The 17,427-nt window shown below is 39.9% G+C and overlaps 1 pseudogene across 1 annotated transcript in view; it reads left to right on the forward strand.

Moving 5' to 3' along the window:
- The window catches only part of LOC145469190 (proteasome activator complex subunit 4-like), a 37,874-nt pseudogene that overhangs the window by 12,966 nt on the left and 7,481 nt on the right, over positions 1-17,427 (forward strand). The window contains exons 18-37 of the transcript XR_014042288.1: positions 183-245; positions 1,372-1,427; positions 2,389-2,444; positions 2,948-2,990; positions 4,476-4,538; positions 5,002-5,097; positions 5,491-5,619; positions 5,873-5,964; positions 6,945-7,040; positions 9,247-9,416; positions 10,013-10,066; positions 10,680-10,802; positions 11,887-11,965; positions 13,203-13,263; positions 13,358-13,456; positions 13,848-13,917; positions 14,366-14,491; positions 15,118-15,195; positions 15,331-15,405; positions 16,091-16,195. The product of XR_014042288.1 is annotated as a proteasome activator complex subunit 4-like (transcript). The remainder of the gene's footprint in view (positions 1-182; positions 246-1,371; positions 1,428-2,388; positions 2,445-2,947; positions 2,991-4,475; positions 4,539-5,001; positions 5,098-5,490; positions 5,620-5,872; positions 5,965-6,944; positions 7,041-9,246; positions 9,417-10,012; positions 10,067-10,679; positions 10,803-11,886; positions 11,966-13,202; positions 13,264-13,357; positions 13,457-13,847; positions 13,918-14,365; positions 14,492-15,117; positions 15,196-15,330; positions 15,406-16,090; positions 16,196-17,427) is intronic.

The following is a 17,427-nucleotide window of genomic DNA, read 5'->3' on the forward strand; positions in this document are numbered from 1 at the left end:
CCATCACCAGCTGTTCCCTGGCCTCCCTCTTCCGCTTAGGTTCCAAGCGCTTGGTGGTGTTGGTATTTGGTTTGGACAGAGTATCACCCAGCCAATTTAAGTGTTCCTTTAATTACAGTACAATTCTTACACACCTTGCGCTCGAAGTCACTCAAAATCTAGTATATTATTATCTTTTTCAGAAGTGTCCATGGGTGAACACAACTCGCGAGCTCGGATAGCAGAGCTGATTCATAGACTTTTAGGTAAGACAGTGTACCTCCAGGCCTGGGTCGTTCGAAAGGTGGATAGTGCTATCCACCGGATAAATCACTATCCAGCGGATAGCGAGGTTTGTTTTGTTAACACTTATCCACTGGATAGCGATTTATCCGGTGGACTGGATAGCATTATTCAGCCTTCGAACAACTGCGGCCAGATCTTAAATAAGTAATCAATGCAATAAGTGTTTTATTAAAAAGCGTGGGAAATGTACTTGGAGGAACTTTGTGAACAGCTTTGTGAAAGATGGGAGCCCAGTTGTTGAGAGCACGATGGATCTAATCAATGAGCGTTTTTTATTCTAGTTTAGAATTCTAGAAAGAAATTCGAAAAATTAGCCGTCGTGGCTCACGTTTTTCAAAATACGCAGAACTTGGTCACTTCACGTTCTTGTTTTGCAGAGAACGGCTACGAAATGTACGGAGATTTATACGCGCGTGCACAGCCATTGTTCTGCTCATTAAACCTTTTTGTTTGGTGGCGTTCTCGTTGCCGTCGTGGTTTGCTTACGCCTGGTTTTCACTAGCGATGCAAGCACAAGCGCAAGCACAAACGCAAGCAATAGGAAAGGCCCAAGTGAAGACGAAGTTCGACGCAATCATAAGCACAAGCAAAATCATCCGAACCTTTCAAACTGTTTAGGCACGAGGTAATCTGGATCCAGTGTTTTCATTGGTCAAACTTAACCACGTGTGGTAAATATCCTTGTGCTTGTGCTATGCCTGAGCGGTATTTGGTTTTCATTTGTTGCAGCACAAACGCATAAGCGCAAGCACAAGAAAAAGGAAGAATTTGATCCTTGTGCTTGCGCTTGTGCTTATGCCTGCATCAAGGCGGTTTTCACGATGAAATAAGAATCACTGAGTTTTCACTTGAGCTTGCATCGCTAGTGAAAACCAGGCTTTAAGCTCCCTAGTGTCGACGACAGGGCGCCGTAAACGCATGGACGAAAATGAACTATTGTGGACGAGGCTTGAATGTGGTTTTCACAATGGAGTGTCTTACATAAGCTGCCTAAGTTTGTACTTTCCCACAGCGAAGCTAAAGAGATTACTTTTGTCCCCAGAGCGCTTGTGTGTAAACTACATTCAATTTTTTTGTTTCCTGTAGATCATCTACTTTGTCATCACGAGGATGACACTAAAGCTCTTTTGATAATTTTCAAGGTAAGAAACGTGTTTTTCTCTCGCTGGTGATCGTTAGCATGAAACTGTTGCGGTGAAACTTGAACTGAAACAAATTGTTGTCAGGGGTTAAGTGTGATGGGATAACTCCTCTGAAGAATTGCAGTGATAATCGTGTAAAAGAATGTTGAGAAAACAGACAGCTGTGTAAAAATTCCCATCGATTTTCGTTGTAAAAATAATTCCTGTTTTAAGCTGTCAAATAGAAGTTTGTACATTGGTTATCATGATTGTATTTGTCGGCTATTTTACCATTATAACTTCAAATTTTGTCATGGAATCTGCACTCAGGTTTGAGTATTTTTAAGTGAATCATTAAACGGCAAATCAATCAATGTTCGCGGCTATTTATCTAGCCTGCGAGCGGGCTCACATTTGAGTTACACGCGCGATCGGAAAGCAAAGCGATCCGACGGGAAGGAGTCTCGTCTCGCGGCGCGCGCTTGTGCTCCAACGTGAGCGTGCTCGTAGACTACTATTTATCTTGAAGAAAAGCACTTCTTACGCGAAGAACCGAGAATAACATGTCAGACCACGGTTTACAAGACTATACCACGTAATACTAGATATTTTTAAAGGGACAATGTCTTGGAGTTCTCTATTCTAATTTCCATAGTATATTGTCAAATGCCACAAAAAAGAGAGAGAAAGATTCTACGAAGCAAAATAGAACAAGTATATTGGGAAAGAGGTACACATAACAAAGATGGAAGAGGAATTCAGATCAAAAAATTTGTTTTTGTGACAGTATGTCAAAAAATCGAAATTGCCATTCTAGCGAAATTTTAAATGTTTTGATCATATTATTTTTCTTTTTAGTTGATACACACTTATTTTTTATGTTGCAAGATAATAAAGCATGTTAGTATCAAGCTCCTGATATATCAGCCTGGACAGCTGTCCTTTTAATGGCTTCTTGTGTCATTTTGTTTGCACTTAACAGATCTATGATCTCTTAATGCTTCATGTTGGAGGCCAGAGAGACGAGTTTGATAGCAGGTAATGTATTATTCATCTTGCTTTTCAAGAAAGCCGGAAAACGTCCTTCTTGTAATCTTGTTTTTAAGCCTATTGCGAAGTATCTTCCATACATGTGTCATCTTCTGTTGGCAAGGGGAAGCCGTAATGATTTGATGGTTGGTGCGGTGGGCTCCGGTTGGAGTCATTTAGGTTCATTACTGTGTTCCAAGACAAGACACTTTGCTCGCACGGTGTCTCTCTCTACCCCAGAGTATTGTCAGAGCCAATTACAAAATACTGTTGGAGGGTGGGGGGGGGGGGGGGAAGGGGGGCAGTGGTAACCTTGCGTTTCGGGAAGTGTTAAAGGAACCTTGACATAAGCCATGTGTAAAGTAGAATGGATTAGTGCAGTTTACAGATGAACTGCAGGGGCGAAGTGTGTTTTTTTTTCTTTCTTTCATAGAAGCTTGTTATTGTGCCTAAGTTTCAACAGAAAGAGTTTTCTTTTTAGTTTACAATTCTTTAATTGTGATTTTCTTCAGATGGCGCAGTGCAAGTGCTGTGAAGAGAGCTATGGAAGACAAAGTACGTTGCATAATATTGACAAGGCCCTGGCGAACGAAAAAATATTCGTGCTGAGAGACGTCGGCGGAAAAATTGCTACCCCATTCACGTACAAAGGAAACAATTTTCGAGAACTATGTTTCCACAGCTATGTTTCATTCCACGTTTGTGGGGAACGAGAGGCGTTGCCCATTTGCTTTACATACTTACTTTATTGACTTTCCCTTTAGAGGCTTTTCAAAGACAATACAATAATAATTTAAAACTACTTAAAAACACTAAGATTCATTAAGATTAATTAACTAGAATTAGGAATCTATAAAATCCTTAATAAGTTTACGTTTAAGATGAAACTTAAAAGCAGATACTTTCTCGAGAGTTTTTAGAGAGCTATCCATGGAGTTCCAGATACTGACTGTTCTGTAGTAGAACGTTCTCTGGCCACTGGCAGACTTAAAAAGAGGAATGTTCAGCATTTGTGAACTTCTTGTGGCACGTCCGCTTATTTCTCCTCGCTTACTGAACTGGGAAGACAGATATTCTGGCACGCGAGATGTTAGACATTTGTAGGCCATGATAGCGCTCCTGAAATATAACTGAGTCGCGACTGGTAGCCATTTAAGCTCTTTTAAAGCTGGTGTGATGTGATCATATTTGTGTGTACTGGTCGCAATTCGAGCGGCAAAGTTCTGAATACCTTGTAATTTATTTATATTACTTTTTGATGTATTCGCCCACACGTTCGAACAATAAAAAAGTTTACTAAAAACTAAAGTATTTATAATAGTTAGTAGGGTGCATTTGTCAAAAACATGCTTTGTGCGGCTTATTTGACCGAGACAAGACATACAGGAGGAGACAGTTTTGGTAATGTGTTCGTCATAGGTCAGGTTCTTGTCCAAAATCACCCCAAGATCTTTAGCGGTGTGCTCCGGTACGAGTTCTCTTCCCATGAAGGTGAGGCTGGGAGTGTCCAGTCTGGAATGCATTTGCCTGCTTTACAAACTTGAGAGCTTCAAATTCAACAAAGCTGATTCAGATTTTGTACAAAATGTATCGAACCGTAATACTTTCATTTATTTTGACGTCCGTCGTAATGGCACTACCAGCTAACTGTGTATTTACTAGTTTTTACACCAGAGGAATCAGCCAATCGCAATTTTAAACAGGAAGCTTATATTCCCGATCGGACAGTCACAGTGACTGTTTTCGTTGACCAACCATTGGAGATCTAATAATGTTAATCAAAGTAATAATAAGTGGAAAATATCCAAATTTGCCATTTCCAAGTTACCTTGTTCCTCTGTTTCAAAATGAGTCTTCATTCAAACCTTTCATACGAAAATGAGTTTGATTTGCATGAAAACTAACCAGTAGGCGGAACACATTTTCATATGAATGGTTTCGCCCGAAGACTCGTTTTGACACAGAGACAATAGGCAACTCGCAGATGGCCAATTTCCACACTCTTATTGGATGATATCATTTATTATTTTATCGATTCAGCTTGCAGGAAAGAAGAAACATGTTCGACCGTTGCTTATTGAATGAGTGCAGCTGCAACATGAAGTGAGTTCTAAAAATGTACTTTTTCAACCAACCACGTCTTAACATATCTTCTTGAATGTCCTGTAAATAGTTTACTTTCTTCCCACTTCTTTTTCCCGAGTCTGAGTTTCGCAAAAAGCTCTAAAGTTCCTTCGCTATAAAATAATGTTCCTCGGTAGTTAAAAATAAGACATAGATGCCTATAGAGTTGTGTTCACGAACTCGACTTCATCGTTCGCACTTGCAAGAGACATTTCTTCAAACTTCGCAACGACAAGTCGCTGAAGATATGATCAAAGGACAGCAGCTTTCAAAAGTAAATTTTGGAAAGTTTGTGTTGAAATTTTATTGAAAGGTGTGATAATATTGGTATAGGTTGAAGTTAAAACGTGTTCAAAATAAACTATTCGTAGATTGTTAGTCAAGCACAAAATTGTATTAGCGCAACCTTGAGACAAATCTATACATATAAATCGTATTTCAGATGCGAATCCTGGACCGAATTTCAAACCAATTAACAACGTTACATCAAGTGTTGTTGGACGATTTGTTTAAACTCGCGACAACTGTTTACACAGAGGTAAGTCTTTTTACTTTCTACTGTTTTTCTTTATACAACAACAGCAATCTATGTTTGTGCTCGTTAGATTTACATATATAAGTCACCCACTGAGAAATGGCAAATGGTAGTGACTGTGCCATGCCTAAGTGTGAAAAAAACGAAGAATAATTAGGGAAATAAGCTAGGACGCCTACAGAGGTACATGTATATAGACACACAATAAAAAAATGAGCAAACAGCTGTGCACTGATTAACTGAAATTTAAAGTACGTCAATGTACGGGACCAGTCAATAGTTGAAAAAGATAGATTCGTTCAGGAAATTTTTGAAACATGTGCTGCTGTTACTTGTCAGTTTGTTTACAATATACTTTAACTCTAGAATCATGTCACAAACTTTCTTTATCCCTAGGTTCGTATCAAGGCTCAAAGAGTGCTATCGTCTTGCATCGATTTGTTTGATTACTTTGCTCACACCTTGGTACCACCAACATTATCTAAGCTTCAAAACAGCCCAGACATCTCCCATGAAGAATTCAAGGTTTGTGCAAACACGCAGTCACTGCTAAATCTTATATTCGTTGTGTATTGAGTACCTTCTTTCCAAACTACAAATTAATCGTCTCACACGTTGAGTGGTAACTCAATAGAAAATTTGCCAAGTACACACGTAAAGTTGGCATACACTATAGGGGAAAACTCATGAACGAAATGAACGCAGAATATCTTTGTGAAGCGATATTGTGCTTTTTTTTCTCCCTCATTTTCTGATGTTGTTTTTGTGTTATTTTCAGGGTGCGCTTTACGTGTTGCTTAATAACCGATGTTGTTCTTGATAGTACATTACTGGAAGATCATGGTTGATGTGTGGCCTGTTATTGTCCAGGTACGCATCTCAACGTTAGAATATTTTTCCAAACAACATAAAATCCCGGCGGGCTTGCCACAGGTCAGGAAATGGTCAGGGAAAAATTAAAACTCTTCAAGTTCACGGAAGTGTTAGGAAATTTTATTCTGAGTCAGGGAAAATTGACATTTTCAGGGACAGTCACGGAGAATTGAAATTATAACAACATTGATGCAATACCATTGGAGGCTCAGTGGAAGAAATATTTTAGGTCACTGTGATTTCAATAATCTTTTTTTCTTAGCGAAAAAGGCAAATTTGTTGAAAACGTGTCAGTCCATGCTGTAAGGGAGGTAGGAGACCGCTGCTATAATTATTTGGTCAAGGAAATTTTATATTTATCAGGGAAAAGTCATATTTTACTTTACTCTACACTTTACACTTTACTCACACAGTGCCTCTCTCCGCCTACGTGTATAAATGGGTACCTACAGCCTGACAAAAATGTGGATGGTGGAGGGGAGGGTAACCCTGCGATGGACTAGCCTCTCATTCAGGGTAGAGTAGAAATACTCCTAGTCGCTTCATGCAGTAGAAACCGTGGTGAAGGCGCTTGGCTCGTCAAAACGTCGTATCTGAAAAAGATGCTACAACTAACAAACCAAATGCCTTAACTTGAAGCTTTCGATAAGGACAGTTGGACGCATTTTGAGAGCCTTAAATAATTTAAAAACGTCACAGTGATCTGTGAAAACTAGTTCGTTGCTGTCAGTACAGACTTTACCATTAATGTACTCTACCGACTCGATACAATGCTGAGCAATCTTGTCCAGGGTCCTTTAATTTTTCCCGATAGAGATTTGACTTCTTAACATTTCAATACAAAGGCAAGCCTGTGAGTTAATAGAAAACAAGAACTGATCACCGAAGACATAACTCATATTCTCCATACTAATGTTATAAGAACTGTATGAAACCTGGTGAGGAGAATCTTTTTTTTTACCTGTGAACGTTTGCAGGCTGACCACTCTGAAAAGCCTTCCATTATCAACTTGATGACGATGCTCGCCTAGGAAATGGTGAAGAAGTATGATACGGTGGCTGTTAGCAGAATGGTAAGCCAGAGAAACATTTTTCCCCTGAAAAATGCGGCATAAAATTCAGCTGGTTTGAATTCACGCATCATGAATCAGGACAAAATGACCTCAGTTTTCAACCTAGCGTTGTGTGCACTGCTCTTGCAAAGTCTCCCCGCTACAACACAGAAATGAACCAATATCCGCTTCGTGTGCACCAGCTTGAGTACTGTCCCACATCGCGCAGAATGCCGCGACATATCCGGGACTTAAATGTAGAGTGCGCGCGAAATTTAATTATTAATTAGGCTGCCGATGGTTAAACAATAAAGAAAATGACCAGAAAATGGCCGACTAAGCATACTTGTTTAGAGTTTACATGCTTCATACTTGTGTTTCGTAGTGGTTATCATAGGGCTTTTGTAGATGAGACATTGATGGAATAAAGGAGACATTTTTTGAAATCTTACGAAAAGTGGATCTAGTCGTTTTCTTTTCCTGAATTTGGTCCATTTGAGGGAAAATATTGTATGAGGAAATATTTAGAGGAAGAATTTTACTCCTTCAAAGTGCCCTTCTTAACGGTTATCATACGGCTTTGAATGTATGTTGTTAAAGGAAGCTTTATGCCAAGTTTTAACGAAAAATAATGTTTCGAAGTGGTCGTTCTGCCAACTTTCGAACCCTCGTAACGATCTTTCAGCCTTCGTTCGCCTCGGAGACTAGAAGAACAATAGAGCGAAACTCTTTTGAATTTCCCGGCAGAATATTAATATATGCCAAGCGCCGCCTCCACAAACAATAGGACACACGCCGACGCTATAAGGCATTGAAATTGAGAGGTGATAAAATGTATCACTTAACGATCGTATTTAAAGTAACGCTTTGCGCGAGTTGCAATAAACGAATTTTCAGCTTGTCATCTGTGCAAGAAATGCAGCGCGTTGATCAGGAGCTCTTTTTAGGGCTCATTGAACCCCCGGTTAACCCCGCTTTCTTGCACATGTCAGGCAAAAATGATCTCAGAGAGATAAAAGAGTTAAAGGAAGCGAAGCAGAGTACTTCATCCTCAGCTGGTCTCAAAGAGATCATTTTTGATTTTCGTTGAAAAAAAGATCTCAGAGTGTTCGGAACGTCGTTTTAACATCACTTTACATGTAATTTCATCAACATAAGAAGTGTTCGGACGGCTCCCAGGTGTTTTCAGTTAAAGGATAAGTCTTCCACTGAATAAAATACTCTGCCTTGCCCCCTTGATTTCGTTGAGAGACTATGCGCTCAACTTCATAAATACCCATAACAACGGGCTTTTGCTTGGGTCGGTACTTAAAACTGAGGCGACGATCATAAGCGTCATCAAATAGTGATGCGTAAAAGCCGAGCTGCTGTCTCGTACGCTTTGACATGTTACTCCAAAGAGGATTCTAATAACTAAATACTCGAACCTGAGCCTTTTAAATGTTTTGATCAATTAAAACGGTTCCAATTTTGAATAATTATCTCACACATGCAGTGGAGAACAATGCTCACTCAGGCGTAAGACGCGCTGCGTGCCTTTGCTTTTTTGTTCGGCTCTGGATTTCAAACAGAAATGTCATTTATTTTCCTCTTCATCTTTCGAATAGATAAAGACCTGTGTTGTCTTTTAAGTCCTCGATCAACGACAGACTACGTAAACCGATCGAGTAAAAGACTACGTCTGATGAACTGCTTTGACCGGTCGAGTAAAAGAGGACAACGATAAAGTAGAAGAAAGTTTTATGCGCACCGTTCTTTCCATTTGGCAACGCTTTGGAAGAAGAAGTTTTTGTGGGAGAACTTTTGGCTCCCGCGCTCAAACCATTTCGGGTGTGACATATCAACAAAAAAAGTGAGAATGTCGCTGCACACGGCTTTGTTGACAAAAGTCTTTGTGAAGAGCGCAGGCCGCCTTTAAATTAGAGCGCTTTTGTTAGCTTATTACACCTTGGGATTTACTTCACACATCAGACCGTTTGATTGACAGCCGCCGATTCATTGACGAGAGCAGTCGGAATTCCGACAGCTAATATTTGTAATTATTATTCCACGCATTGCAAAACTGAGCACTGCAAGTATATGTCGCGAAAGACAATAGAATTCTGCGCGATGAGTACTCTTGTTCCCGATACGCAGACACGAATGGGATTGTACTCGCTTCACTTCCCCTCAACGTGTTCCCTAGCGTGTGCCAAAATTGATGACGTCCGACTGCTCTTATTCATAGGTTACCGATTCTGCAGTTGAACAAGCTAAGCGGCTCTTAACTTCAACGGGCCCCGTGCCGCAGAGCCATCTTAAACCAATCTCAAGTCCTACAGCGACAGCTCTTCCAAGCGACTTAGAACTCAAAGAGAGCGAGGACGCTTGGAAAAACACACGAGAGAATAATCTGAAGTAATCAATCTGTCAGTCAGTCAGTCAGTCAGTGATTTGTTCAATCAGTTGGTTACACAGTCAGTCGATCAGTGGGTGGGCGGGGCAGGAAAAAACCCAGGTCCGATTGCTCTGGGCAAGTAAATCTTGCCCTTGGGCAAGTGAATACAGAAGTTTGATTTTCCGGTGGGCAAGTGAAATTAGCCTGAGCAGTAGTCTTGTTATAGTTTATCACTGATTACAGACAGTACCTATTAAATGATGTAATGGATAAGGCATGCATATTGCACGCCTATTGGGCAAGTGATATTTTAGTTGGGGCAACTGAAAAATGAAATGTACTGGCCCAATGGGCGACTGGATTTCAAAACTTTTTTCCTGCCCTGCGTTGGTCGTTCAGTCGGTCAGTCAGAACTCAGTCAGTCTGTCAGTCACTCTGTCAATCCGTCGATCTGTCTGTCTGTCTGTCAGTTACTCGGTCAGTCATTCACTCAGTCCCTCAGTCCGTTTCTCCGTCAGTCAGTCACTCACTCACTCAGTCCGTCTGTCTGTCTGTCTGTCTGTCTGTCTGTCTGTCTGTCAGTCAGTCAGCTTGACTCCTTTTCTCGTTATTTCAGGAATTACCATAAACCTGTGAGCACTTTAGTGGATATGTTGGAGAGCGATGGCCTGTAAGTTGTAATGCTATGTATTTTCCATGAGTTGTCAATTCCTTTTGTCTTTATTTTTTGCATCACCCCAAGTACGTTGTCCCAAGTTACTCATACGGAGGGGGAATAGGGTGGGGAGAGTAGCTTGTAGCCAGTGGCGCCCAATCTGTCAGCACTTGCCTTCGTGGTCCCAACTAGGTATATCCATGAAGATTTGCATCAAGTATCCACGAAAACAGAAAGAAAAAAAAATCTTTTTGAAACCTTCAAGCCACGTACCTCTTCAGAACCTGTCATTTCATTCGCTCTTTGTTTCAGGCACCTCTATTATTTTAAGAGTTAGGTTCATTGCTTCTGCTGTTCGTTCTATTGTTTTCTCAGCCTTTGTGAGAGGTGCATGGGGCCTCGAAACCTGCCATTACACGAGCCTTCTTGTTATCGATACACACATTGACAGTAGTCAAAATACGTGTATCGTTGATATTTACGATAAGGAGCCGACTCAAGGTCAAGCAAAACACAAAGAAAGCTTTCCTGTTCTAACTTGAAATGTATATCGCTAGTTGGCTTTAAGTATTAAGGAGTTAAAATATTTTTAGCATGGAATTGATAACATATTTTTTCCTATTTTCAGACTCTGGCGTTATCTCCAGATTTGTTTCAGGTTTCTCAGTTTGTTAATTCATTATGATGTGCCTCTACCGGCAAACGCGGTGAAACTTTGTGTGAAATTCACGATGCATTAGCGATTCGAAAGGTAACTATTGAACAAGTAATACCTAAAATAACTCTTATTAACCCAATGAATCTCCAAGCCGATTAAATGTCATGAAAACTTGTATCCAAATTTCTGCCCTGCAAGATAGTGATTTCCTTGTCTTTTTGTTCGTTGAGAACCTCTGCTTGTATTCGTTTAATCAGTTAACTAATTTTGACCGCGTAAAAACTAGCGCATGACAGTGGGATTAAAACTGCTGTCCGTTTACGAGACAACATTGGCCGCCCTTTGATTGGTTGCAAAATTGCAGTTGACACCGGCGCATTTTAGTTTCTGTCAGTAAATAACGGTGGACAACTCGGAATTAAAGAAATTCGCCCGGAGTGAACCGAAAATAATTCAAAATAAGCTCGAACCTTTGATCTCCGTCAAACAGAGCGAGATCTAGTTAACTGAAAATTTGATTGCGTGAAAACGTTTTGATGACGAAGCACATGTTGTAGGAGGCTTCTTCGAGATAATAACCTTACCCAAGCATGCAGTTTTAGTCTCAAAAGTCGCTTATCTGTTACTGGAATCGGACTAAGGTAACAACTGTGGCTATACACTCTTTGATAAGTGAATAAAGATGGTGAATATTTTTTATATGTTTCTTAAGAAAATAAAAAAAACAGAACGTGGAATTTTTGGGCTTAGGCTGAGCTTTCTTAGTTTTTAGGTGAGCTTGGAATGTTCTGAAGATGTTCTTAAGTTACCAGTTCCAATGGTTTAGTAGTCTTATTATAAGAAGTAACCTCCATTAGACCTAAATGAAAAAGTACAGATTACCATACAACCGAACATGTTCAACAGTGAACCATACAATAAAATAAGTTCATGTTTTATGTTCAGACATTTTTCTGAAAGCATTTGGTCATTAGACTGAAAACACTCAAGTTTTACATTTTACTAGATTGTATACTGTTCCTTCTGAATTAAAATTGGGTTTTGCTATTAGCCGTTCTTGAAATTCGGGTTAATCAAAGCCTTAACTTATACTGGATTTTGTTTGGGGCATAAGAAGAAGCAACTTCTTGAGTGTTTCGACAAAGAAATGAAAGTTGAATTCCTTATCTGATTTTAGGTTGCGATAGACGCTGTTGGAGCTATCTTAAAACAGCAGAAACGACCACACGTCAAAATAGCCGATCCATACACTGTTGGTAAGACTGACAAAGATAGTTCATATTAGTATATACCACACAAGTGAATAGTGCTTTTCGCCCGCTCTGATTGGTTAACTCGGAGGTGATTAGCAAGTACTATTCACCTCCGAGCAGCCGGCGCGAAAGATTTTAAAATTTCCGACTACTTGTCACACGTAAAATATCGCTTTGGTCCGCTAATTATTCAGCTTGTGTGGTATATACTAAAACAATTATTCACCTCAGTGTCGGTGAAAGTAATGGATATTTATCCACCACTATTCACCTCCACTTCGGTGAATAATTGTTAATTATAGACTGTCAGGCCCGGTTGAAACGTTCAACTTTACATGTGCCGAACCATGGCCGAACCTAATATCCATTTGGGTCGACTCAAATGATTAAGGTCGACAGTTGATTCAGACGTGGAACTTAATGGAGTCGAACTTAATTTCTAATTCAACACAAAACCCTGGAAGTAAAATATAAATTATATTATGTATCCGTAATGTATGCATTAGATTCGGCACAGGTTAAGTTCATGTCTGAATCAAAGTCGAACTTTTGCTGTTCTATTCCACTGCCGTAGTTAGTTTTGTAGGCCACTCTTTCGGTAAATTGGAGACATTGTGTTATGGTGTACAGCCCTTCTTTGGAGCAACTACTAGTCAAGCAGCAAAATCCGCTAGCCTGGAGCTGTCGAAGGGAACGTCCAAATAATGGATTACGTAGTCTAGGCAGGGAGAAAAACATAAAGGTAATAAAAAAAACTAATAATAATCAGGGATGACCAAAACTTGAGGAAGTCGGTGAACATGAAAAATGTGTAACTTCAGATCAATGGGAGTATTTTTGTAGAGTGTTTTCGATGTCCCCGGTGATTAGCTGTTAAGGGCAGTTACCATTGTTAAGAGTAGTATAGGTAATCGTATGAATTCGAATCCTATTGTGGGTTTACACTACGTGTGATTTTTGAAAATTCTCTTAAAATTACACGAGACTTAAGGCGAGTGCAATCTGATAAAATTTTTAAATATCACGAGTAGCGTAAATCCTTAATTGCTCTCACATTTTAACGATCACTCGTTCATTATACGAGGGAGAAAATTATGAACGCGCGTGTGTTAATTTTCACCGCAGTACAAATTAAGAATTCACGATACATTTGTCTGCTCTCAGCCAATCGCAATGAAGGTATTTTCTTAGTCGTATGATAAATAGCGTAATACACAGTCTATTCTTGTTCTGTCTTCAGCTGGTCTACCAGAGCCCACGACAACAGTTATTCAGCCCGGTGATCGGGAAGATAACAGATGGTAAGATATGACTTTTAGATATCTGATATAGAGGTGATAAATATACATACTTTCTGGTGAAATAAATCTCAATTTTTTCCTATTCATTCTGCAGGCTGCAATATTCGTCTTGTGATCTCCCCAAGACCAAAAATGAGTGGGAAGACTGTGTTTTCATCGATAAAACTCACCCGGGCTACTATACATGGCCAAAGTAAGTATTTGAATAAACAGTATAACTATTTTGTAGAGTGTTTTCACTCACGTGGCCAGCAATCATGCGAATTGTTTGGACCTTCTAACGCCTCCAAACAACCAGAATGCAAGCCTTAGGGTGTTTCTAGTCAAACGCTTTGCGCCTCCACATGAAGTTACGACTTCAGTTCTCACAAGACGAGATAGTTTATTAATCTTCTAACTGCAGACCACTCAGTGTGGTCGGGCATTTGTTCACAGAAACGAAGTGTGTCACAGTTAGACTTGTTTTGTATTGTGGGATAAACAAAAGTCTATTATTTATTCTTGTAAAATTCTGTAAAAGAAACCTTCCCGTACGCTTCACTAAGTAAACAAATTTAACATGTGCCCGTGCATGCTTTGTCTAGAAAACTGCTGACCTATGCTGCCGCAGACCAACAGCCAATTCTAAGGAGAACGCGTGACCAACTTTCGGAGGTAAGTAAAATATATGTATTGCTGGGTTGTGTTTTATTATGTACATACACGGTCATCTATTTAAGAATTATTAGAGCTGTAGGTACAAGAGTATAAGTGTGGGAGTTTGGCGTTAATTCATGTAGTATTTGCAGTAATTCTCTTCACAACATGGGAATTCCTTCGAGGTCATAAAGTTCTTATTCCTATAAAACAGGGTAAATACCCTGTTCATTTAAGTCTTATATAGGGGGAGGGAGATGACTGACATTTCAGGCTAAGTCGTATAGTCTGATGAAAATCTTTGTTCGCCTGACAATAGTTACTCTTCCCACTCTCCCTGGAGAAGCATTCCGAAGCGTGACCACCCCAGAAAGGCCGCAAAAGTTCCAATCCTTGCTTTGTTCGTGTCCTCTTTGACTGGTGTCCCGAGTGACTTGTTTTGCTGCTGTTTTTGTTTTTTTTTCAGGAGGAGCAAGCAATTTACGATGGCTTTAGTCAAGAAGAATTTATGTCAAAATTCATCTCGTTTCTATCCTTGGAAGATAGGAAAGGCAAAGATCAATTCAACGTTCATCGCTTTGTGTTGTTCAAGGTCAGAGAGAAGATTTCTGTTGTTAGTTATGTCCTAAATAAAACCCATGAAAGTTCGCTCATCACACTTGATGGTAGAAATTTTTTTGGTCATTTTCTGAGCAATCGATGCAAAACTTGTTGGAAAATTGACCGGTCATAGAATTCTAACCAGTGAACACTAGAGAACGTTTGATTTGTATCGTTCTCTCGATTTTCCCGACCAGTGACTGATAATCGAGCCTAACGCTAGAGTTGCTTCGAAAATCAACCGAACCATGCATTTGGACGTCGTACGACAAATCTGGATGATATCGCTGGTCTTAAAAGTAGCAGTCACCAATAATCTCTCTACATAACCCAGAGGGGCTGGGAAAGTCGAAATGCTCATTTCTGTAACTGAGCTGATTTAAAAATTATTAAGCAATTCGCGCCAGTATTCGCGCGCCCAAAGTGGCGGGAAAAAATCGGCGCACATATCAGCTAATCACAAAACTTTTCATTTGCGCGTGTTCAGACAGTGGCGGGAAAAGTCAGAATGGGGTCCCCGCCACGAATTGTTAGTTGGTAGTAATCAGTTTTGTAACTGGTAAGAACTGGCGCAGTATCTTTCTTACTAATGAGTGTCTGTATATTTTTTCTCAACAGGGTCTATTTAGAAACTTTGACGACACATTTGTAGATTTAATAAAGCCTCATCTTGAACGACTTTGTATAGACCCACAGGTAAGGTAAACAGTGTACATGTAACTTCGTGTTCCTCGCACTGATCTCTTCTTTAGATGCTATGTGGCTCGGCATGAAATGCCTCAGCTCTTTTAATATAACCTGTTTGTGTATTTGTTTTTTATTCATCTGTAGGAGAGCAGTCAAAGGTGCGCTGTAGAAATTATCGCCGCTGTTATCCGCGGGTCCAAACACTGGAAATTTGAAAAGGTATAGACAAACATATGAGGCGTTTCGTAGGTATTAATTTACCTTTGGACACCCATATCTCTAGTTACATAAACCAGAATCAAGAGGTTTTCACTTGAGTGTCGAAAGTAATTCGCGTTTGCTTTGGTTTTACATTGCGACGCTAAGCGATTGGCTTAAAAAGAACTCGTGCTACTTTGTCAGCCAATCAGACGTAATACCAAAATCAATCTTGACTCGCTCACACACGTTTTCCCGCGCTTTGCGTCAGCTACATGTACTTGCTTCGAGTTCTGATTGGTTCACTGGATTGTCTAAGTCCTTTGTGATTGGCCAGAGTGGTTTCTTTGGTTTCAGTTCTACGACCCTCAAATGAAAACCGTTCTCTCGCACTGAGTATTCCAATCACGAACTAAGAGTGGAAGATGTGTTATAATGACACCTCGTGGCAGCGGATTGACGACTATTTCGCCACATTGCTGCCTCGTAAGCTTCTTACAATTTAAAAAAAAAACTGTAGCGAGAACCTCCCTCAGGAGAACTGTTTATTTGCTTTTCTTTTCTAAAGCTTAATATTCTTTGTTCTGCTCAAATTGTGTATATAACTGCGATGATCAATCATGTCTTCACATTTATTCTCTTGTTTATTTGTTTGTTTGTTTGCTTATCCCCGAGGTTGATCAGTTTTTGTTTTTCATATTTTTAGGTTGAAAATCTGTGGGACTTTCTAGTGCCTCTTCTGAGAAAGGCCCTATCGGCCATGAACGTGGAGACCTTGGAGGATTGGGGTACTTGCATGGCTACTGCTGTGGTGAGCTTCTGCTATTATGGACCAAATGACCTTTCCCAGTAAAATGTTGATAATTAGCGCCCTTGTTAGGAACATGTCCTAACAAAAACCGCTTCTTAAAGGAGCTGCGTCACCGTTCGAAGAGCTTGAAAAGTTTAGCCTAAATTTTTCAAGTTCGTCGTTTATGATCCGTGTCAATCTTCTCCATCCTTAACCATCCTTGTTCTTTTATGGTTTATTATTATCTCTTTGGTGTTTTTCTATCTTGTTGACGTACTATTTTCAGGTTTTCTTCAATTTAAGGTAATCTTATCCGTGGCCAAAATAACTCAAAATACCGTGACTGAGCTCATTTAAGACTGGTTCTCCCTGGCGCGTAAGCGTAAGCATAAGCAACATAGTCAAAGACAATTAAGTAGGGTCTTATGTCAGAGACATTTTCTGACAGATGCGCTAATCATCAGTGACTGCGTGTTCCTCATGCTTATAATTATGGGCCTGTGAAACCAGCCTTGAAAGACACCGTAATCTATGTACGTTGTATGCTTGTCCTTATGCGCTTGCAAAACCAGCCTTAAGCAAACGCAGTGTACAAGTAGGGATCAATAGAGTTAAACTACTGGTAAAAGTCAACTTTTGGGAGGTTTGTCTTTGATAGCAAATCATAAATTATTCAAGCTTGTCTCGAAACAAAGATAAATTTAACAAGCTGCCGTCGTACAACTGAAAGCTAGTAGAATCTCGTGATCGAGGAAGCTCGATTTTAGTTCACGATATTTACACTGTCTCCAATTTAGGACGTTCGCGCGAACATTTTCCAACATTGATTTTTTTCTGAAACGTTCACCACTGTAAGATGATGAGTTAGTTATGTCAGAAATGTAAAAAAATGGGGGGTCATCGACTTTGTTTTGGAGAGAACATGCCCGGAAGAACACCCTAAAATGAAAAAATCCCCTTCGTTAGCGAATAAGGCCACAGTGTCTGTAAGCCCAAAAATATTGCGATTAGATCTTGGAAGTGAAATGTTCTCTGCCAAATAATGTTTTTAAGTGGACCTATTAAGTGAATTTAGTCAACTGGTGAGGTTCCGTAAAGAACAAGTTCGCATTTGGCGACCATAGTTTCACGCCCCTTGCAGCCGCAAGATGGCAGGATTCGATGTCCCGGGGACAGAAATCTTGAAATTTTTTTAACTTCCCACATTGATTTTTTGTTCATTTTTGAACAATGTGGAGATAATTGTAAATAAA

This window comes from Orbicella franksi, chromosome 15 (genome assembly GCF_964199315.1).
Source record: "Orbicella franksi chromosome 15, jaOrbFran1.1, whole genome shotgun sequence".
Lineage (NCBI taxonomy): Eukaryota > Metazoa > Cnidaria > Anthozoa > Scleractinia > Merulinidae > Orbicella > Orbicella franksi.